Here is a 25,580-nt window from a genome sequence, read left to right on the forward strand (position 1 = left end):
TTTTGACATAGTGTGTTATCCTGCTGGAAGTAGCCATCAGAAGATGAGTACACTGTGGTCATAAAGGGATGGACATGGTCAGCAACAGTACTCAGGTAGGCTGTGGCATTAACACAATGCTCAATTAGTACTAATGGGCCCAAAGTGTGCCAAGAAAACATCCCCCACACCATTACTCCACCACCACCATCCTGAGCCGTTGATACAAGGCAGGGTGGATCCATGCTTTCATGTTGTTGATGCAAAATTCTGACCCTACCATCTGAATGTCGCATCAGACCAGGCAACGTTTTTTAATCTTTTATAGTCCAATTTTGGTGATCATGCGTGAATTGTAGCCTCTTTTTCCTCTTCTTAGCTGACAAGAATGGCACCCAGTGTGGTCTTCTGCTGCTGTAGCCCATCTGCCTCAAGGTTGGACGTGTTGTGTGTTCAGAGATGCTCTTCTGCATACCTCAGTTGTAACGAGTGTTTTTTTTGAGTTACGGTTGCCTTTCTATCAGCTTGAACCAATCTGGCCATTCTCCTCTGACCTCTGGCAGCAACAAGGTATTTGCACACACATAACTGAAGCTCACTGGATATTTTCTCTTTTTCGAACCATTCTCTATAAACCCTAAAGGTGGTTGTGCATGAAAATTGCAGTAGATCAGCAGTTTCTGAAATACTCAAACCAACCTGTCTCGCTCCAACAACCATGCCACGTTCAAAGTCACTTAAATCACTTTTCTTTCCCATTCCGATGCTCGGTTTCAACTGCAGCAGATTGTCTTGACCATGTCTACATGCCTAAATGCATTAAGTTGCTGCCACGTAATTGGCTGATTAGAAATTTGCATTACCAAGCAGTTGGACAGGTGTACCTAATAAAGTTAGTGTGTATGTGTTTTTATCTGCGCAGAAAGCTAAATAAATGCAAGTGTCTATTTCAATGTTTTAGAAAAACATTTTATAAACATAAGTGTAAAAAAATCTCATTGCCATTCAGATTAAAAAATTATTAATATAATTATTCTGTCTTGTACTTATTAAAACATATACTGTAAAAGAATAAACTATTATTATTAGAATTATTAGCCCCCCTCTGTATATTTTTTCCATGATTTCTGTTTAACAGAAATACGATTTTTTCAACACATTTCTAACCATAATAGTTCATTCATTTTCTTGTCAGCTTAGTCCCTTTATTAATCAGGGGTCGGCACAGCGGAATGAACTGCCAACTTATCCAGCATATGTTTTACGCAACACTGGGAAACACACTCTCTTAACATAATAGTTGCAATTGCTCGTAAGATTTTTTCAAGATTCTAGTATTATCAGGGCAATTTTAAGGCTTAATTAGGGTAATTAGGCAAATCATTTTATAAGGATGGTTTGTTCTGCAGACTATCGAAAAAAAAAATATTGCGTATGGAGGGTAATAATATTGACCATAAAATGCTAAAAAAACAAACAATTTATTTTCTAGCCGAAATAAATCAAAAAGACTTTCTTTAGAAGAAAAAATAGAAAAGAAAAAAAAATCAAAGGAGGGCTAAAATTTCTGACTTCAACTGTAGGTTTTAATATATTTTAGTTAATTAAATATTTTATTGGATAAAACCTCAGACGAAACAGGACACATTCTAAAGTAATGATTAAAATTGTACTATTTTGATGCTTGAAAGTCCTTTTTTGTCTTTGACCCACAACTATTTCCTCATCTTAGGCCTGTTTCCAGCCTGCGGGTTTGAGAGCAGCCACTTTTCTCATGCAACTTTCAATGTTTTGACCTGTCATTTCCCTCCTTCCATTCAATCTTTATCAGATGATAAACACTGAAGGCAGAAAGGAAACCCAACCAATGACAGGAGGCTGAAATGCTTGCCATGCTGTGGAAATGGAACAATCCTTACACATACATCACAGGTTTCACCCTATCTAGGAGCTGTCTCAATAGGGATCCTCCTGAGCATTGCGGCGGGGATTCAAAGTAGGTCGCCCTGAACTTGCACACCCTGATTTATGTTATGTGGACGCTAGCCAAGTCAATTTTATGAAAACGGCAGTGGAATTTTGGACAGGCATGGATAATTCATACAATTTTAAAAATGGAACAAAAAATATATAAAAAAGACATTGGAGGAGACAAGATAAGAGTATTAATAAAAATACAGACCAAAAACACATAAGAAATCTGTGATTTGTAATCCTACTTAGTAAAAAAAAGAGTGTGTGGGATAGAAAATAATTAAATAAGAATGAAACAATAAAAATGTTTTCATGTCTTAGATAAATTTAGACCTGTCCTGTAGAATTATTACACTGTATAAATGACGCATCACAGCAGAGTATTCTAGCCCTTGTACAACAAACATGACAATGTGCAATACTCTATTTTTGTAATACGCAAGCTGTGCAACAAATGCTGGCACAAAGTACACACACACCACTTCTGCACTGATAATTTGACACCTTGCTTGGCCAAAATCAAACCATTATATTATGGTATAAACATTACTTGACAATCCCTTAATGTTTAGCTCCACAAAGTGAAATAGACACACCTAAAGCAGGAATTTTGAAGCTGTGGTGCGTATTTTATAAAAATGTAAGTTTCTTGTAAGTAATCAGATAAGATTATTTGGGGTGTGAGTCTGCGCTGAAGAGAAAAATTATCTAACTCTGAGATTTGGTTACCAGAAATCTTATTTCTTTCCTAGGAAAAGCTTGTTGAAGATGAATATTTTTATCCATTTATCAGTGAATATGGGTAATATACTTTAGTGCATTTTAACAAAACAGATTTATTAAACTGACATATATTTACTAAAACAATATTTTAATATAAGACCAAACGTCTTTATAAATAGAAAGGTAATACATTTAAATTCATGCAAAACATTGCAATAAAATATAAAAATTACAAACTACAAAATTAAAAAAAAAATGTTTTTTTATATTTTTGGTTTCTCTTAATTTTTGTTCTTTAAAAAAAATAATATGAATAATTTTACATTATACCCCTAAATATTTGGGCCGTTATTGCAAGTTATTTTGTTAGATTAGCTCCAGATTTGGCTTCAGTACTGACTCTGAGTAATCTAATGTGTAGTAACATGAAATTTTGATGTAAAATATGCACTGAAATAAAAAATATTAGTCATAACAGTTTAAAAAATAAAGATATATATTCCATTATTATAGTTTCCACTTTACACAAATTTAAATTCATGATGCCAGGGTTTTTATAATTATTATAAACAAGTTATAGTGCTGCCAAGGATATATTTTTTTTATTTTCCTTTATGCTCTAAAATAAATCTATATGCTGCATGGTGGCACAGTGGGTAGCATGTTTGCCTCACAGCAGGGTCACTGGTTCGAGCCTCAGCTGGGTCAGTTGGCATTTCTGTGTGGAGTTTGCATGTTCTTCCTGTGTTCGCGTGGGTTTTCTCAGAGTGCTCCAGTTTCCCCCACAGTCCAAAGACCTACAGGTGAATTGGGCAGGCTAAATTGTCCGTAGTGCATGTGTGTGAATGAGTGTGTATGGATGTTTCCCAGTGATAGGTTGCAGCTGGAAGGGTATCTGCTGTGTAAAACATATCCTGGATTAGTTGTCGGTTGAATCAGCTGTGGAAAAATTAATAAAGGGACTAAGCTGGAAAGAAAATGAATGAATGAAACTAATATACTAACTGCTTACAGCTCAAGTGCTGTTTAAAGAAAACTAAGGTTATTTAATTCAAGTGTTATATTATAATAAATGTGCATATTGTAAGTTTAATTATTAATGCATTTTTCACAAATAATATATATCTAGAATAACAGATAGATATTTATTATGGCTTATTTATAGTAGGCCTCAGGAAAGGCTGCTCCTCATTATCATGACATGTTCATATCTTCCATTTAAAACAGTCAGATTTCTAATAACCTACTACAGCAGACAACAGCAGCTCTCTTTATGGCTGATAAAATGGGTCAATGGTTGCTTAACTGCACACCACATGAGCAGTTAATTTTTAACAAGTCCAAAAAAACAAATACAAACAACCCTGGAGGGTTTCATGAAGAAAAAAAGAAACCGTTTGCCAGTAGTGGGTTGGCCTCTCAAACAGGAATTGAGAGCAGGTAACCAGAAACCTCCCTTTACTCCCTCAAAGTGCCTTCTTCATTCGGCGTGCATGAAACACATCAAGCGCGTCGAGCTGGGACGAGCGCAAAGTTTTCACTGGATGTTTTCGACCCTCATTACTTGTACTGTATGTCAAAACGACGCTTTTTTTATTTCGCTCAGGAGCAGTTGCGAACTAACCGGTTTGAAGCGTTGAACTGAAGTCATAAGAATAGCGCCTTTGCTGTCGGCGAAGCTCCTCAGGTGGTTTTCTCCTCCAGCGGGACAAGAAGACGCGGCCAAAGTTGCTGATTTCGTCAATTCGGCGCAGGTCTGCAAACAAATGTACATTTGAGACATATTAGTTCCGCTTTCCGTGTGGTTTGTGTATTTTAAAACACTTCATTACCAATTCTCAAAAAGGACAACCGGGCCAACTCAACAGGTAAGAATGTTTTTGAGTTATTGAGTGCTGTTGTTGGTCACTTGTTTCAGCAGGTTGTGTCTATATTATTGGACTTAATGATGTTTCTTCTAGCACGTTCTGTAGCATACACTGTTGGTAAACAATTACAAACACATCCGTTTTAAGCGCGTGTTTATAAGAATGGGGTACTAAAAACTTTCAATTGAGTGTAAAGCACATTTGTCAAGGTTTTAGAAATTCAATGTGCGTTAATGTTGCTTTATGTGTTTTTGTAAACTTATGTTCACACTTATTTTACAATTATTGCTATTAACAGTATATTACCTAAGACTTCTAGCAAAAAACAAAATACAAAAACAAATTAGCTGTTAATAATAGGCTAGTTAAGGTAGTTGGGTTTATGTATTGGTTAGAATTAGGGATGTAAAATAAACAGCTAATATCTTAATAATAGGAAGTTAAAAAGTCAGTAGGCTTGGGTAAAGTGTTATTATACCAATATTATTTATACCATAAGGGTCTAAACATGTTAAGAAAAGTATAAATATCGGTATTACTTTATTTTGATGGTTCATTTAACACATTTTGTTGAAATTAAATAACATTGCATCTGCTTGCCAACTAATTCTCAATAGATTATAAGTATACTGTTAGGTTGGGGTTAGGGTTAGTGTAATTAAAATTTACTTGCAAATTTCTTGAAGTTATTTAAATGTTGAAAGAGGAGAATCAGCAGATATTAAGCAGACAGGCTACTAATGCTCAAATGAGAATTAACTGGCATATAGTTGCAATGCAACTTCTATTCAACAAAGTGTGCAATAGAGACCATCAAAATAAAGGGTTACAGAAATATTAACTAAGCTGTTTTTTATATTCTTTCATACTCATGAGATTTGATTACCATATATATTTTTATTACTCAGTATAGAATATAAATAAATGCAGAATAGGCCAAGTGCATATGTTAGAATTAAAGGGAAAACAAGATGTACAATTATAACTAGGGCTGCACGATATTGGAAAAATTTGACATTGCGATATTTTATTATTCTGCAATTTATATTGCGATATGTTTCCCAGTGTTGGCTTGCAGCTGAAAGGGCATCCGCTGCGTAAAACATATGCTAAATAAGTTGGCGGTTCATTCTGGACTAAGCCAAAAAGAAAATGATATTGTGATATTTATAACCGAAGACGGAAAAGTGCATCAAAAAGTTATAAGTTGTATTTCTTTTAATAACAGCACGTATATTTCTTTGAATTGCAACATTGATATATGTTCGATCCGCCATTACGTAAAGCATATTGCTGTTTTGCCTTGCCCCATATTGAATGATTAAATATAATGTAAAATGTAAACACTGCACATTCTTCATTGCTGATCAACAATAATAATCCCATCTCCACATAGCAGATGCTGCGATGTGACTGTTACGAATGCACACGTTAAGATATTGATGCTAAAACGATATATCACGATATTTTGCCCCCAAAAATGATAGATCAGGATTATCAATGTTATACTATAAAAATTATGATATTTGTAAATGAAGAGGGGAAAAGTGCATCAAAAATTTATAAGATGTATTTTTTTTTTTATTAACAGCACATATATTTCTTAGAATTGCAACATTGATATATGTTCGATCGGCCATTACGTGTAGTGCCAGCTCATGTATATCGCTGTTTTGTCCTTCCCCTATTGAATGATTAATTGTAATGTAAAATGTAAACACTGCACATTCTTCATTGCTGATCGACAATATTAATTCCATCTCCACATTGCAGATGCTGCGATGTGACTATGGCAAATGCACACGTTGTGATATCAATGCTGAAACGATATATCGTGCATCCCTAATTATAACTGTCAAATGATTTAATGTTTGTTTTGATGTCACGTGACAACATAATGGCTACTTGTATGTGGGTTATACTGCACTGACTTGGATGTGGCAGTCAAACCTTTTGAAATATTAACAATATTGCTTGCTTCAAACTTATTTTTTTTATAAATATGTATACTTTTAAACATACTTCCTTTTCCTTGCTGAATGGTTACACAGTAAAACCCAACAGCTAACTTTTCTTTAAATGACATGAGTGTAGTTAACTCAAAATTTACTGAAAGTTAAGTTTTACAGTACTCGGTTTGATTTCTCTTCATTTCTCGGATTTTACTGTTCTCAATTTGCTTCATTTAATCAAATGGAATAAGTTCACAGTACTCATTAGGATTAGTTTTTGAACTTAAATGGTTTGTTGCATTTGGTTTTCTCAAATAGTTTGAGTTACCTTAACTTTTTTGTGTTTTACAGTGTACAACACCTCTGAGTGTAAAGAGCACAAAAATAGAAACTGTGTTAATTTAGCTGAGAATTTATGGTGTTTCTTAACAGACTCAAACAGAAGCGTGATCTTTAAATATTAAAGGGTAAAAAACACTTAGATAAAGGTTGCAATTTCATATTGTGCACAATACAAAAATAGCCTACAGCTCAACAAACATGAAACATGGCTTAAAAGTGTAAAGTAACAAAAAAATCCCCTTCGTGGTAAACACAGTTTGGCCACAATGCCATTTTCGCTACTCTTACTATCAGCAAAGGCATCTGTTTTGATCATTTAAAAGGCTTTAATGTCCTTTTCACAAATATTGAACTTTGTTTTGAGCTAATCTCGCGTAGCTTGACATAACTTGATGTGCCAAGCAGGTGTCTCCATGTTTAAAGTGGGAGTTTGCAAGTCACTGTTCTGATAATCCCATCAGCCGACATGGTAGAAGAACTAAATACATCAGTTTCATTTTCACAGTCTATCAGTTGTCATTTGATGCAAGGATCAGTACATAAATATTAGGTGCTGGTTCATGTAATCCATGGCAGAACAGAGGTATTATAATCTCTAAATAAGTAGCAAGTTTACATATTCCCCATTTACGCTTAGAATATGTCTGCAGATACTCTTCAGGATTAGCTGCCAACACAATTTCATGCTGCAGTCATTTTTTAAAAGCATGCGCACACCGAATTTGGACATTATAAGTATACGAGTGTCAGAACATGAAGGGCAAAATGGAGCATTTAAAATTCACTGAACTGAATGATTGGAGAGAAAGGGTGAATCCACTCCTGCCTGTCTGTACAAGAACTGCTTACCATTTCTTTTAGTTTTTTTTTTTTTCTGGAACTGACAAATAAATACTGCAGGCATGAAACCACTGGTAGCAGAGCTGTGAAGCCTCCTTGTCATTGCAGTTGCAACCTGTTCAAGTAATTTAAACAAATTCCATCTGGTGCCTTTCTACCCATGACGAGAAGAACTTTAAAGCGCTGCTCAGGTTCACCAGAGTGAAAAGCAGATACAGAAAAATGAGAATAAAAGTGCAGACTGTCAGCAAAAGGAAATTGAGTAGTGTAGTGAAGGTCTCAGTTGGTCATCGTGTTGTAGCGAAGATGCTCCCAGACCTGTAGATGATGGATGTTCAGATTGCTGAAGGGAAATTCCTCACTGCCATGGAGTCACCATGCCATCAAACACTCAATTACACAGAGATAGATGACCAGCGCTGAAGCATTGCTTTGTCTATGTATTTAAAAACAGGACACACACTTTGACAGATTAACTGCTTCTGTCTTTTGACGAATACATTTACAACTGAAGTGGGTAATTGTTCTTGACATTAAAAGACGTGGATCGCCCTAAAAAGCAAACAGCTACATTTCACTGTGTATACACTTTAAATTTGTATTTAAAAATGTATAATATGGTCAAACCCAATCATTGTGTTAAAAAGTATAATTTAAGGTCCGCGAGTACTAGACGTTGCTAAGACTTTTATTTCATTATGCTGATGCACTTCCAACTGAAGCATAATATTGAGTAGGGGGCAGGGTAGAAAATTAAGAGTAGGGTTTGTCTGCGGACTGCAAGACAGGGGCATAACCTGAATGGGCGTAACTTGCAGTAGAGGCGTAACTTGAAGTTATGGAGATCCACATGTCCAAACTATGTTGTCGACAAGATGGTGCTGTACATCAGTTATTAACGTCTACACCTACTTCACACCCTAAACCCAACCATCATCATTATTGACATCTACACCTTCCAAATCAAATCAAATCAAATCACTTGTTTTGTCACATCATCAGCAGTACGTGTGCTACGATGAGTGAAAAGCTTAGTGAAAAAACCTTCCTCAACCCTAAACCCACCCATCATTATTGTTAACGTCTACGGCTACCCCAACCTTCACAGTTATTAACGTCTACACCTCCCCAACCCTAAACGCAACCATCATCAATATTAACGTCTACACCTTCCCCAAGCCTAAACCCAACCATCATCAATATTAACGTCTACACCTTCCCCAAGCCTAAACCCAACCATCATCAATATTAAAGTCTACACCTTCCCCGAGCCTAAACCCAACCATCATCAATATTAACGTCTACACCTTCCCCAAGCCTAAACCCAACCATCATCAATATTAACGTCTACACCTTCCCCAAGCCTAAACCCAACCATCATCAATATTAACGTTTACACCTTCCCCAAGCCTAAACTCAACCATCATCAATATTAACGTCTACACCTTCCCCAAGCCTAAACCCAACCATCATCAATATTAACGTCTACACCTTCCCCAAGCCTAAACCCAACCATCATCAATATTAACGTCTACACCTTCCCCAAGCCTAAACCCAACCATCATCAATATTAACGTTTACACCTTCCCCAAGCCTAAACCCAACCATCATCATTATTAACGTCTACACCTTCCCCAAGCCTAAACCCAACCATCATCAATATTAACGTCTACACCTTCCCCAAGCCTAAACCCAACCATCATCAATGTTAACGTCTACACCTTCCCCAAGCCTAAACCCAACCATCATCAATATTAACGTTTATACCTTCCCCAAGCCTAAACCCAACCATCATCAATATTAACGTCTACACCTTCCCCAAGCCTAAACCCAACCATCATCATTATTAACGTCTACACCTTCCCCAAGCCTAAACCCAACCATCATCAATATTAACGTCTACACCTTCCCCAAGCCTAAACCCAACCATCATCAATGTTAACGTCTACACCTTCCCCAAGCCTAAACCCAACCATCATCAATATTAACGTTTATACCTTCCCCAAGCCTAAACCCAACCATCATCAATATTAACGTCTACACCTTCCCCAAGCCTAAACCCAACCATCATCAATATTAAAGTCTACACCTTCCCCAAGCCTAAACCCAACCATCATCAATATTAACGTCTACACCTTCCCCAAGCCTAAACCCAACCATCATCAATATTAAAGTCTACACCTTCCCCAAGCCTAAACCCAACCATCATCAATATTGACGTCTACACCTTCCCCAAGCCTAAACTCAACCATCATCAATATTAACATCTACACCTTCCCCAAGCCTAAACCCAACCATCATCGTTATTAACATCTACCCCTTCCCCAACCCTAAATCCAACCATCATCGTTAACGTCTACACCAGGGGTGCTCAATTTTGTTCCTGGAGATCTATCTTCCTGTACAGTTTAGCTCCTACCCTAATCAAACCCACCTGAACCAATTAATTAGGACCTGAAATCCACTTGATAATTACAGACAGGTGTGTTTGATAAGGGTTGCAACTGAAATCTGCAGGAAGGTAGTTCTCCAGGAACAGGATTGGCCACTCCTGGTCTACACCTTTGTCGACCCTAAAATGAACCGTCATCGTTATTAAAGTCTATAGATTAACGTTTATAGTTAATAATGATGATGGTTTGGTTTAGGCTTGGGGAAGGTGTATGTGTTTGAATGGGAGTGTATGGATGTTTTCCAGTGATGGGTTGCATCAGGAAGGGCATCCGCTGCATAGAACATATGCTGGATAAGTTGGCGATTTATTCCACTGTGGTGACCCCTGATTAATAAAGGAAGTAAGCTGATAAGAAAATGAATGAATGAATGTTCATGTTGAAAATGATACAGAAATGATGACCTAATTCATATTTATTTGCTGCAGGGCAGTTAGAATGACTTGAAGTTTTGTTAGAAGTGAATTATAAGTATCTACATGCTTGATGAGTTTAGTGTTTCATTAAAATATAAGGAAAGTCGGTTAGACATTCACTGTGACGCATCTAAATCCTAACAATATTATCTGGGTTGATGTTGATTGGTGTGAAATCAGAGATATGCGTATTGAGCTCAAATGCTGCTTCTGGTGAGATGATACTGTTTGGGTTGCTCTCAGGCCTCTTGTGTAGGTGTTGGACCTGTATGGCTGCCAGGATCACTTAAGAGAGATGAGAGAGAAAGCTACAATCAGTCCAAGAATGCACCCCAAAGATACACTGTCAGCACAATCAGAGAAAAATACCCCAGAAAACTCTGGAGGCAACCTGTCTGAGAGCTTAAAAGCTTTTTTCTTCCCCCCACCCGGGAAGGAGCGAACAGATCTACTTTGAGAATTGTATCGTGCTATTAGATGCGTTTCAGTTTGGATGCTAAATTGTTGTTTATACATGCAGCCTTCCAGAGAACCTCTTTGTACAACAGCCCGAGGCCAGAGAAGCTGTTGCTCGCAGTGTGTAATTTTACACAGAGTATTTCCCCCATCATCCTGCGCTGCTGTCTCAGTGCTCGTCTCTCGGTGTGCGCTTGGACCGTTTCACAGCGTCCTGCTGCTTAAAGAATTGGCTAGCTGCTGGAGACGTGTTTACTTTTGATGGGGAACCACTGTGGAAAACCACAGGAAGACAATGAAACGACATTGCTTTGCTGATTTTTTTGGCTTTCACGCACATGCAAAAGTTGTTAAAGAAATAGTTAGGCCAAAAAAAAAGAAAGCTCTATCATCATTTACTCACTCGCTCTCATGCTGTTGGCTTTCTTTCTTGGAAAACAAAAGGAGAACTAAGGTATATAGAACACATCAATTCAGCCATTTTTATAATTGTTTTTCAGAATTTGAATAAATTATCCCTTAGAATAAACAATGCAGAAAATAAATCTTGAACACGTCACCAATTTTCTCAGAAAACATATTTCTAAAGGTGCTGTTGACTTGAAATTTTTGAGTAGTTCTTTAGCAACTCTTTGCCCTTTGTTATTGGAAGTTAATAATAATAAAAACCATAGTGGACATTTCAGCAAGACAAAAATCTAAAACACAGCCAGGGAAACTCTCAAATCCTTTCAGAGAAGGAAAACTAAGCTGTAGAATGGCCAAGCCAATCACCTGACTTGAATCCAATATAAAATTCAAAATAAAGCTCAGATTTGATATATGAGACCCACAGAACCATCACGATTTTCACACTCTGTTGAAGTCAAAACTCACACCTGGGCAATTGATGTGACTTATTAACATTTTTTTGTAAAGTATTAAATACATTCAGTGTCATTTCATGGTTATTACACAACTCACTTATCAGATTTTTTTGTTTTGTTTTATTTTTATGTTTGTATTGTTTGGGTTTTTACCTAAATATGGTTCAATTCAATGTCAACAGCTCTTTTAGAAATAGTATTCCCAGTAAAAAACATGATGTGTTTAATGCTTATTCTCTCTGCTGTAAATACTATTGTTAATTTATGAATAGTGCATGGCAAAAAATCTTTTAAAAAATATGTTAAATTCTATATTAATCCCAAGAGCAATTAATCCATCTTATCTGAGGCCCTTCATTTCTTTGTATTAATTCCCCATTTGTGCACTTAATTCAAAAGTCATTCTCAATAGTATTGAATCAATATTTCCCCCATATTTTATATTTTTCAGACAAATCATAGACATTTATTCATATACTTATCTGTGGTAATATATTATTTTTCATATAAGTAAACACCATTATTATTAGATGATGGCAGTTGGGCAAGACAAAACTGCATTTTTTTTTAAATGTAGTCAAATTGATTTTACATTTATATTCATACTGCTCATTGTATATTTGACATGGTCTTAATTCCCTTTCATTGATTAATTTACTGTTAATTTTTTAAAAACATTAGCATTTTTAATAAATCTACTAATTGAATCATATCAAGTAAAGATTCAAATCAGAAATGGAATTGAATCAGATTAAAAGCACGATATTGGAAAAATCTTGCGATATTTTGTTTTGACGCGATATACTGTATATATATTGCGATATGAATATAATTTTACCAGATGGTTTGAATATCTCTATTTGGAAAGATTTTCGTAATTTACATCAATTAGATTATCTTTTTCTATGCAGTGCATCTGCATAAATTATAATAAATTACAAGCATGTATAAATAAATAAACAGTACTGTATGGTTTTCTGGGGTTACTAACAGTAAAGTACAGAAATTGAACAATCAAATGTAAAACAACATGTTCATCATTGTATACATAATTACTAAATAATAATTTTAATAATATCTTTATATTTTAATATTTAATAAACAATCTAATCCTGCAATGTGACTACTGCAGATACACACAATGCGATATTGATAAAGTTCAAGTGATATATTGTTCAGCCCTAGTGTAAGCCAATCAAAATCAAATATGAAAACAGTTATTATAGCTTAAATTTCATGCTGTCTCATATAGAAACTATTTATTTCAATGGGTTTTCTGTCATTAATCACTATAATTTCTTTTTGTACGCTAAGCTGTTAGAAGTGTCTGTATCCCATCTTAATTTCAGTGTGAAAATATGCAGTGGTAAGCATTCACATCTCCGCATACTGTACAGTAGACTCTCTGTCAGCTTATTATCATCTCATATAATAGAAGCTCCTAGTCCTTATAAATCTAACACTCCCTTCTCAATGGCCAGCAGGTAATAAATCTTGCGTTTACTGTGTGTCTTGTTTTACTGGTGGGCTCATTGGCCCTCAGAGAGGTCTTGCTCGGTTCTGCGTTCAGTTTATAAGTCCGTAAATCTTGGTGAAGTGGACCTAACTTGACTGCAACTTTTGTAGACTTCTATAATTGAATGTTATGAAGCACATACTAAAAGTGTTTTACAACAAACCCAGCACACAGTTTTTTTTTCTTTTTTCTTCTTTAAAGTAATAGATTACTTGGATTATCAGCTTAAGTATGATCGCTATATCAGTAAGTATTGGGAGAGTTAATAAATGGTAATAATAAATGTTTACAAAGTGATGTAATACTTTCAAAAATCACTGGTGCAATATATTTATCCATGCCTAATATCAGATGACCAGAATGAAATGGAATTAGATGGATGAATGGAATGGAAAGATTAAATGAAATAGACAGAATGCAATGGATGGATGGATGGGATGGAATGGAATGGGATGGAAAGATGGAATGAAATGGATGAAGGAATGGGATGGATTGGAATTGGATAGATGGACGGAATGCAATGGGATGGATAGATGGTAGGAAATGGAATTTAATGGATGATGGAATACAATGGATGGACGGATTGGATGGAATTGAATAGATGAATGGAATGCAATGGATGGATGGATGGGATGGATTGGATGAAATCGAAAGTTGGAATGAAATGGATGGAATCCAATGGATGGACGGATGGGATGGAATGGGATGGATGGGTTTGATGGATGGAATGGGATGTATGGAATGGATGGATGGATGGATGGATGGATGGGAATGTGATGGATGGATGGAATGGAATTGGATGGAAGTAAATGGATGGATGGAATAGGATGGATGGAATTAGATGGATTGAAGGGAATTGAATGGAAGGGAATGTATGGATGAATGGAATGGATTGATAGTGTCTAAGTTAATGTATCAGCATAACATGCAGTGTCTCATTTGATGTCTACTATTGTTAATGATGCTATGAAGTATTGTGAGGGGACTAAATGTTTAATGTTACTGTCTGTGTTAGTTTGCTGCCTTAAATCAGCATCACCCATTAACAACCCTTAACAGTTGACTAGTTAAGAGAACTCAGTCACTTTCCTTTATATAGAACACCATCCCCAAGGTCTGAACATAAGACACTTTACTCCACTTAAATACTCAATACCCATGAAGTGACCCATTCAAACAGATCTATTAACAACAGATCAAAAGGCTGGCATATATAAAGCACAACTATTTCGATGAATGATCCTCACGAAGAGGTTTTAAAGGCAGCAGATGCTCAGATACCCTGCGGAGCGTGAAGGATATGAGGTCACAGCTCTTCTGTCATCTCAGCCGTATGGAGCTGGGAATTAGCAATGAAAACGATGAATATTTTGAAAGCAGGCTTGCTGTTTGAACGCCACCTGATTAATTTCCTCTGCCTGCATGAAGGGCAGATATGGGATGCTTGTAATTATTTATGAATAGCGCTGTGTTATGATTTATATTCAGCTGCAAAATTCTCATACTTAATGCCGTGAAATGTTTTAGACGAACCCTTCAGTGCACCTTTTCCTGCATGCTTTGTTCTAGAGATATTTATATTGTTTGCTAATTTGCTCAATTACCCAAACTGTTGTGATTTCCATGCCAGGAAAGCCTTTATTCACCTGTGTCTACACATTTCACAGTGTTTATCTGTTGAGTTGATTAGTTCAGCAGCCGTTTATTGACTTGAATGTGGAATCCCGTCAATGTCTTCTGACCTTTCGTCCACCTCTTTATCCCGATTATCTTGTTGACGCGCTACAAAGGTTTGCAGGAAATCCCTATGAGATGCTGTCTCACATTTCACACACCCGAGTTCACGAGATGTGCGATTATAGAAGGCAGTATTGAGCTGTCAAAAGACTTTTCACGCCGTGTAGTGTGCTGTCAATTACCCTTATAAAGTGGGTTGAGCTATTAGGCTTAATTAGCCAGTGCTGTCAGTCAAAGACGACTAAAACTAACTTTTGGTAGTTTGACAGCGCCTTGGAAAGTAGAAGTTCTCATTCTCATAACTGTAATGCAACAGAGCTTAATGATGATGGATACATTTTGTTTCTGTCTGTGCTGGCTTTAATTTTTATTTTTTTTTGGTTACTGACATTGTAAACATAGCTTATAAATTTTCTAAACTATAAATTTTTTTCTGTGCTTTATGAACACTGTAATAGGGCATTCACACCAGATGTGGCTTATGCGAATAGATTGCGAATAATTGGATGCTTTACTCGCTTCATTCACGTGTCAAATTCACTTGATTCAAGGGTAAACTTCGCTTCACAATAGATACGGATTCACATCATGGAATGTTGTCTGTCTGCCTGGCGTCTCCAGTTTCATTGCAAAATGGCTGACATGGATTTTATTTAGAGCTTTATATGCTTTAGGAAGGCTGAAAAACGGCGTAGATTTATACGGCGCCATGTTTCAGTCCAAAAGATCCTTCAGCTTGGTGAGCTCACAAACTCCTTCAGAAGCTGCTCCTGGATGATGGACGCTTTCAGTGGTACTTCCGACTGAGCCAGTCCCAGTTTGATGACCTGATGTCCAGTGTCAGCGGGAGGATTTCCTCTCAGGAGACCAACTACTGGCCCTACATCAATCACACCTCTACTAGAGCAAGCTCTTTCTGATTGGTTAGCATGTTGCAAATGTCTGCCAAAGTTCAGATAAATATAAATATAATCTTTTTATAATCTTAAATATAAATATTAAATATATTTTTTTAATAGTTGGGTTTGTCCATATTTTATCCAAATTAGGGTTGAAACAACCCAGCATTTTTAGAAGATGCATTTTAATATCAGGAATAGGACTTGGTGATTAATTAAAATGAAATCGGAAACATGATTAAGCAAAGCTGTGAATGTCATGAAATCAGTTTAATTTTTTCCCCAAATTACATTTTATTTTATTATTACCCCTCATCCCCCCAAACCTTTCCTTCTTACATGGTTTTGTTAGAATATATATATAATAATAGTGACTAGTTAGGTTTAACTAAACAAACTGAGTAAACCTGTTGCCTTAAAAATATTAAGTAAATTGTTGTAAAAAAATAAAATAAAAATAAAAAAAGTAACAATGGGTTTATTCTCTCTCTCTTTTAAAAAAAAGTTACTTTTAAAGCAACAATTTACTAATTTTACTGTAAGCAACTAATCACATTTTACAGTGTATCTCTTACTATTTCCTTAAGTTAAACTGAACTTTAATTTTGACAGGTTGTAGTGAACCTGCTGTGAGTTTGTGAGTACACACAATGGTAGATTTCCACAAATGAAAAACAATTTTGACGATAAAACTTTCAAAAGTGCAATATTTTTTATAAAGTGACTCTGAGATGAAGTTCGTGTTTTCTCCTCATATAGCGAGACTAGAAACACTGAAGACACCAGAATGTCACGCATGCTTAAATGCACGTGAAGTAAACGAACCACACCATTCATTAACACACAACAGTCTTTTTGTGGTTTAATAAACAGACACTAATCCTCCCCTTGATGTAAACCAGCGCACTGCATAATTACTGTAGAATTATTATGAAAGTATTTTATGTTCTTATATATATTTGTCCATGCTTCTTTTTAGATTTCAGGTTGAAATATGACCCAGGCAGTTTGCGAGATTCGCTCAGAAAGGTCTTATCTTTATTTTGAAAAACAGAAGTGTTAACAGGAGCACTTGTTGTCTCAACACTGTATAATCACATTTGAGCATCACATTGTGTCGACGGCTTCTGTTGTTTCTGTGAGTTTTAGCTGCTTTTGATTTGCCATTGCTAAAGCTCAAGGGCAGCAGAGAAGCACTTGTGTGTTAAACATTAGACACTTAATCCACTGAGACAAAACAATGACTCAGTGCTTTTTGGATGCTAAAGGGCAAATGTTTTTTGATAGGCTGGAAAAGTTCATTTAACACAAAAACAGATTAGGGGAACACACAAAGCTAGATTTAAAGTTAACATGAAGTAGTGTTTCCGTTCATGCATTTCCGAGTTAAACTGGACATTCTGCTAGAGTCATTTTACATTTGACTATTTAATGCACTTTGCGGAAGCTTTTATCTAAAGTGACTTGCACTGCATCGAAAGTTCACATTTTATAAGCTTTTGCTTTCCCTGGGAATCAAACCACAGCCTTGGCATTGCTAGAAGCACACTCTACTACTTACAAGAAGGGTATACATTGATTTTGTTCATCAGGAATTTATTCAATTGTAAAGGTTCATACCCAGACTTGTGCAAAAGCTTATTGTGAGTTTGCAGTCGATTGTGTTTCCTGAAAATCATTTGTGTTTCTTTAAACAAAAAAAAAAAGCCAGCATAAATGTGTGCAAAAATAAAATAACATTTTTATATGACTCATTTTTTATTTATTTAGACATTTTATTTAATCAAAAATAAAAGTGACTTTGTAAAAATGTATTTCCTTTAATGTATATTTACATTAGAGCTGCAAAATATTGGAACAATCTAACAATGCAGTGTTTTTTATTCTGCAATTATCAAGTTAAGTCAAAGTCAGCTTTACTTTCAATTCAACCACATGTACAGGACACACAGAGAATCGAAATTGCATTACTCTCAGACCCTGGGTGTCAACATAGAATATTAATACAAAAAGTAGAATTTAAAAAAAGAAATTGCAATAAGTAAAATTACAACATATAATATAGACTAAAAATATAAGTAAAAATAAAAATTTGTAAACAATACAACTACTCTAAAGGACACATGGAAAAGAGTGCAAACCAAAGTTGTGCAGATGCAAAACAGTATATAGTTCAAAAAGCTTATAAATATTATAAAGTAACAGTGCATTAATAATATACAGGTAGTATGAGGTATATTTGTTTTATAATTTCACCTTGAATATCTATTTGGAAAGACATTACCATTTTAGATTGACTGGGCAGGGCAGCGCATCTGCATAAAATATAATAAACTATAATAAATATAATAAATCTACAAGCATTGAAAAATCAATAAAGAAAAGTGTACAAATTAAACAGCATTTTATTGTTTTTCGACAGTAATTGAATAATCAAAATGTAAAAATGATACTACGTAGTCTCTGTTGAATAAAGAAGTCAATAAAATGTATTATTAAACTCAATGTTAATATATTGTTAAATATTTGGTTGAGTAATTATTTATTTAATTATATTGCCCCCTTTTATTTCAATATATTATTCTTATTCGTCATTATTATTATTATTTATTATTATATTTAGTACTACAAGTTTGTAGAATTGGGATGGGGAATAGGGAATGAATATTCATACTATTTTAATTATATATAATATAATAATATATATAATAATTATTGCTTAAAAATAATTTTTGCTTTATTGATTATAATAAATATTGCTGTTTATAATGGCTGTTTATTTATTTATAATGTATAATTTATTTAGCATTTGGCTAACTTTACAGTTTTTCTTGTTTGCTTTGACCTGATTAATTTTCCTGGTTCATTTTCATTATCACTATCCCAGCAGAGCAGAAAACAGGTCTTGCAAATGTGTAAACCCTTTCTCATTGGGTTGACAACTTTTTCCCACCTTTTTTCAAAACAGTTAACACGGATGTCATTCAAGCAGTACAAACTTCATTGTTTTAGCTATGGCAACCAAACACAAACCATCTATTCCTAACCATTAGAAACTACCAAGATCAGCATGAATTTACTGAAGCACCGGTTTGACACTCCTTCACACAAATCTTCAATTAGCAATCAGTCTGCAAACATTAAAAAGGTCTGTGTTGTTCTGTGCCTGCATGGATGGAGGAGGTCAATAGTGGCTATGTCCTATACTCCCAATAGATTTGATTGTATATTGGTTTACATTTACCTTTACATTTACATTAAGTCATTTAGCAGACGCTTTTATCCAAAGCGACTTACAAATGAGGACAAGGAAGCAATTTACACAACTATAAGAGCAACAATGAATAAGTGCTGTAGGCAAGTTTCAGGTATGTAAAGTGTAAGAAGCAAAACTAAAGTAATTTTTTTCGTTGTTTGTTTTTGTAGTACAGTTAGGGATGGAGCCAAAATAGTTGAGTCTTTAGTCGTTTCTTGAAGACAGCGAGTGACTGCCGTTCTGATGCAGTTCATTCCACCAACTGGGCAGATTAAATGCAAGAGTTCGGGAAAGTGATTTCTTCCCTCTTTGGGATGGAACCTCGAGGCGACGCTCATTCACAGAACGCAAGTTTCTGGAGGGCACATAAATCTGCAGTAGTGAGAGCAGATAATGAGCGAAGCCAGAAGTAAACATCAGATCTTTGAATTTGATGCGAGCAGCAACTGGCAGCCAGTGCAAACGGATGAGTAGCGGAGTGACATGTGCTCTTTTAGGTTTATTAAAGACCACTTGTGCTGCTGCGTTCTGAAGCAGCTGAAGAGGTTTGATAGAGTTAGCTGGAAGACTGGCTAGTAGAGAGTTGCAATAGTCCAGTCTGGAGAGAACAAAAGCTTGAACAAAGAGTTGAGCTGCATGTTTAGATAAGAAGGGTTGGACATTTACATGTGTTTTCTCTAATATTTACAGTATTTTATTATTTTCGTCTGTTTTTTTTAAACAGTATTTCAGTTTTCAGCCACAGTTTGAAAAATGCCATGAATTCAATATAAATTTAATCAAAGCATTTCTTATTCTGAATCCAGCTCTTTGCAAAAAGGCTAATTTGACAGCCCAAATAGAAAGACAACAAATAGCGTTGGCAATAGGCTTCAATGGCAAGCAATGGTGTACTGATTTACACTGACTTCTGTATTATGTTGTTCTTTGTGTAATAATTAATTGAAAGAGCTCAAATACTTGTTTGCAAGTTGTGTGGTTCAAGCTTTTGTTGCATATTTTAAATGTTTTGACACGGTGTGTGTGTTTTGCAAAGCAAAATGTGTCATTTTGACCATGAGTCCCGCTGTTTAGGCCTGCGTTAACGGTTTTGAAAATGTAGAGTTTCAGTTGACAGCTGCATCAAAGCAATCAAGAAAACTGTAACAACACTTGGTTAACCAAAGGTGGCATGGTGGCTCAGTGTTTAGCACTGTCGCCTCACAGCAAGAAGGTCACTGGTTCATATACCAGCTTGGTCAGTTGGCATTTCTGTGTGGATTTTGCATGTTCTCTCTGTGTTAGCGTAGGTCTCCTCCAGGTGCTGCGGTTTTCCCCACAATCAAAAGTCATGCAGTATAAGTGAATTGGATTAACTAACTTGGTCATAGTGTATGGGTATGTTTGTGTAAATATATGTGCATGGGGGTTTCCCAGTACTGGATTGCATTGGGAAGGGCATCCTCAGCATAAAACATGCTGGAATAGTTGGAGGTTCATTCCTCTGTGGTGACCTCTGATAAATCAGACTAAACCAAAGGAAAAAATAAATGAATGAATGAATGATTCTGTGAGCTATAGGTGACATTTGCTGAAAGTCACTGAAACATTTTTGTTTCTTCTGTGGAATGACATGCACAAGTGAATCCCTCATACTGGAAAACATTAAGAAAATAAATAGGATCAATTTTGATTTCATATTGACCTTAAACACCCATAAGAGTAGAAGCCCATCTCCATCTTTGGCTTTAATTTCCACAATTACAAGCTCATTACAGGGTTTGATTGGATCGACCGACCGGTATATGCATTTAATTCAGCATATGGGCTCAACGAAAGTGCTGATTAATCGCTCCAAAAATGTCCCACATACACATCTAATGGACTATGTAATTATAACTTAATAGACTATTAGTGCAGTGTGCTCATAGTAGCTACACACTCCGTTTAGAGGCAATTTCAGCAGTTTAAACAAAATAAGGCCATCGGTAAGTGGACATAAGTATGCGAGGAAGGTCAATAATTGTGTTTGTCTAAATATAATGACCTGGTTGACGTCTGTCCTCAGTGTCCTGGTGTTAAAACGTGCTGATAGCAATCAGCGTGTCTGCTTTAGGCAGGATTAGGCTAGTCTTACATTCTTCTCTAAACCTGTTTAAAGAAAATCGCTAATTCCAGACAACACCAGCGAACGTGCCGTTACTTGTCACTTTTACCTGTCATTAGCTAAGGAATATCATAGGTGAATATCCTGAAGTGATTCGTTACGAAAGCGTGCTTTGAGCTCCCGGAGATGTTTAATCATTGACTGTGGCTTTACTGAGTCTCTGTTCATTAAATTCAAAATGAATAATTGACACTGGAGCTTAAAAGAAGCTTGGATGAATGTCAGATACAGCGGTATTAGTAACCTGCGCTCACTTTTTTTTTTGAAGGTTGTTATATTTAACACTTATTTGAGCTGATATGTTATAATATGGCTGGTTTTGGATTGTCAGTCTTTAACTAAACATGAGAAAGCATGGTCAAGACATTTCGATTGACTAATGAAAAAAAAAAATTCCTTCACTTACTGACAGACTGGAAAAAATCAACACTACCTGACAAAAGTCTTGTTGTCTATCCAAGTTTAAGGAACATTAAATAATAACTTGACTTCTAGTTGCTAATTTGGTATCAGAAGTGGCTTTTATAAAAGGCAAAGGCGTCTAGATTACACTTAATTTACCAAAATAAAATATAATCATGCCTTGATTTTTGATTACTGTATTTAATTGGGACAGTAAGGTCTGACTTTGTTTGTAAAATCATCTAGAATGGCAAAGAAAGCCTTCTTGCAGGATTCCCAGAGTTCTTTAAGATTCTTTGGATTCATCTTCAATGCCTCCTCCATCTTACACCAGACATGCTCAATAATGTTCATATCTGGTGACTGGGCTGGCCAATCCTGTAGGACCTTGACCTTCTTTCCTTTCAGGAATTTTGATGTGGAGGCCGAAGTATGAGAAGGAGCGCTATCCTGCTGAAGAATTTGCCCTGTTCTGTGTTTTGTAATGTAATGGGCAGCACAAATGTCTTAATACCCTAAATTTGTGTATTTATGAATCGTATTTTGAATTTACTAATTGAATTTGTGTATTTTTCAATGACGTTTTGAAATTACAAATAGAATTTGTGTATTATTAAATCGTATTTTGAATTTTAGGAATTGGATTTGACGATTTTTAAATTATGTTTTTAATTTTGGGCAGTGGATTTGTGTATTTTGAGTCGTGTTTTGAATTTACGAACTTGATTTGTGCAGTATCGAATCGTGTTTGAATTCAGGAATAGGATTTGTGTATTTCTGAATCATGTTTAGAATTTCAAATTGGATTTGTGTATTTATGAACTGTGTTTTAAGCTTACGAATTAGATTTTGTAAGCGTGAATTGTTGTAAATGTATTATTTTTGAGACTGATCTGGCTCCATACTTAGTTAAAACGAGCTACAGTTAAACAACACAATTCTTAAATTTTTTTTAAAGCGAGGGGTGGGGGGGGGGGGTTCTTGGTAGAATAACATAATTTGTTTATGTTTAATCCCCTTACATTTGTAAAAACGAATAAGCTCCTTTATGTTGTTCCAACACAAATCAATTGTGTGGAACTCAGTATTTTCTATACTGTAAACAGTGGCCAATGCGACTGGAACTTTCGGAATGTAGATTTGTCCTTTAAAGCCAAGACTATATTCATTTATTCATTTTCTTGTGGGCTTTGTCCCTTTATTAATCCGGGGTCGCCACAGCGGAATGAACCGCCAACTTATCCAGCAAGTTTTTACGCAGCTGATGCCCTTTCAGCCGCAACCCATCTCTGGGAAACATCCACACACACTTATACACTATGGACAATTTAGCCTACCCAATTCACCAGTAGCGCATGTCTTTGGACTGTGGGGGAAACCAGAGCACCCAGAGGAAACCCACGCGAACGCAGGGAGAACATGCAAACTCAGAAACACACACAGAAACGCCAACTGAGCCGAGGCTCGACCCAGCGACTTTCTTGCTGTGATGCCACAGCACTACCTACTGCGCCACTGCTTCGCCCGCCAAGACTATAATTTTGTAATATTACTGGGTGAGTTTTGTTGAGAAAAAATGTCCGGAAAGGTTTGCTGAAACAGAAGTTGTCACTGTTAAAACTATGAAGTCAAACTGCCGCAGTCATGTAATTTTCAGAAACTGACTGAGCACAGACAAAAGCAGTATTGCTGAATATGCTGCAGCAATAAGCCATAAATAAATGAAGCTTCATGTTTATATGCTCTCAGGTTCTCAGTATCAGAGCTGTTTGTTCCTGTGAATGTAGGTGATGTGCAGCAGAAGTGGAATGTCGGTGGTTTTTCATCTAAAGGTGTCGTGTTTTTTAATGCCTGAAGCCCCAGGGCGCTGTCAGGGCCCGTCAGAACAGGTGCCTCACCATCTGGCTAGCTTTTGTTACCTGCTTTTTCTGCTTTGAAAACTGCTCAATAACGTTTATGATTTTTGTTCTCTTAATATATAAAGTTCAGTGCACAAGTCACATACACTTATGAATGACATGCTCATGTTAATGCTTGGGTTGCATTTAAGTACGGTTTTATTTGTTAAAAATATAGTAAATATTACAATTTAAAATAGCTGTATTCTGTTTCAGAAAGTTTTTTTAAAAAGTTTTACCATGTCTTTAGCAAAAAAGTAACAAGTTATTAGCATACTAGCTTGAATAGCTAAACACGTTGCTAGCATGATTGTAGCATTTATGGACATGTTGGTATTTATGCTGGAGGCATAAATCGAAAGTCAAAATGAAATAAAAATTGTGATTTAGCAAAAGCTGAGGCTGTCATGCACATCTTGTCAGGGAAGCAGAGCTCTGTGCTCAGTATACACAGTAATGGATATGAAAATCACTTTTGATTGATCGCAGTTATTTGCTAGCATAAGTTAGAATGTTTTAACATGAAATTAGCATTAAGCTGTATTGAAAAAGTTTGTTGTTATAAAGTTGACATGAATTACCATCTATCAGTAATATTGGTGTACTATATTGTGAAATATTAGTAGATTTTACAGTTTTACTGTGTTTATTGCTCACTCATTATCCTTTGGCTTAGTCTCTGATTTATCAGGGGTCGCCACAGTGGAATGACCCGCCAATTACACTGGCCAGGGTATATGCAGGAACCCTAATGTTAATTTCAATAAGACTTTTTTTAAAGACTTTTTAAAGACTTTCTCTGTATATTTTAAGACTTCATCGCCACTTCAAGTTCTAATCAGTATCAAACCTGATACGGTCAAACCCCTGTTAATAAACAGTTATAATTAAATAAATCAATGAAGCACAACCATGCAACAGAACTCAGATAAGCTCGGAAGAAACATAGCTTGAAAGAATAAATTATGCAGTTGTTTTCAGTGACAGGCTTCAGCCACTGTTTAAACTCGTCTTTCTCCAACTAGGAGTACGCAAACTTGCATTTTCCCATTTTGTCGTCCATTTCGCTTTATGGTTTCGCTACATGTGGAGAGAGTCACATTACCTTCATGCGTTTGTCGCAAATTATGTGACATCCGGACAGAGGAGCTTAGCCTGACGCGAACCAATCACAAGGATGGAGAACACTGTTGTTAATATTAGGAGGAAAATAAATATATTTATGCTTTATTGGAGTCAAACACTTTGGACAATGCTTGAACTAAATTTAAGACCTTGTGAAAATGTAATTAAGACTTTTTAATACCTTTAAAGGGCCTTAATTATCTCATAATTGATTTATCAACTTTTAATACTTTTTAAGACCCCGAGAACACCCTGCTGGCATAAGTTTTATGCTAAACAAATGAGTATATTTTTTAATTTGACAGAATTTCTAATAATATTAAATATAATAATTAATAATTATTTTAATATTAACTGTAATGATCTTACTTAAATTCCAGAATTTTAACCTGTAGTGTACAATAGAAATACTTTGAAATAAAATGTCTTTATGGATGCGAGATGCTGTGCAGCTAATTTTCTATTAAAGATATTGTTGACCGCAAAATGTTACAATTATTCTCCGTCCCCTTAGGAGTTTCTTTCTTCTGTTAAACATAAAAGATGATAATTTGAGAGCAGGTTGTTTGATTGTTGCATTCTTCAGAATATTTCATTTTGTGTTCAACCGAAGAAAGAAACTCAAATAAGTTTTGAACTAGTGAAGGGTGAATAAATTACACAATTTACATTTTTGGCTAAACTATCCCTTTAATGTCCAGTTAATGACTTTGTGCATTGTGGAATCGCCTT

General features: G+C 35.7%; 2 protein-coding genes across 3 annotated transcripts in view; one reads left to right on the forward strand and one right to left on the reverse strand.

Annotated features, from left to right (window-relative positions):
- The window catches only part of plppr2b (phospholipid phosphatase related 2b), a 157,262-nt gene extending 152,794 nt beyond the window's left edge, over positions 1-4,468 (reverse strand). Inside the window, exon 1 of the mRNA XM_073953652.1 lies at positions 4,301-4,468. The gene's annotated coding sequence lies outside the window, so the exon portion shown is untranslated. The remainder of the gene's footprint in view (positions 1-4,300) is intronic.
- Positions 4,145-25,580, forward strand: part of palm3 (paralemmin 3) — an 85,240-nt gene continuing 63,804 nt past the window's right edge. Inside the window, exon 1 of one of the 2 annotated variants that reach the window (XM_021476937.3) lies at positions 4,145-4,544. The gene's annotated coding sequence lies outside the window, so the exon portion shown is untranslated. 2 annotated transcript variants of the gene reach the window in all.

This window comes from Danio rerio, chromosome 6 (genome assembly GCF_049306965.1).
Source record: "Danio rerio strain Tuebingen ecotype United States chromosome 6, GRCz12tu, whole genome shotgun sequence".
Lineage (NCBI taxonomy): Eukaryota > Metazoa > Chordata > Actinopteri > Cypriniformes > Danionidae > Danio > Danio rerio.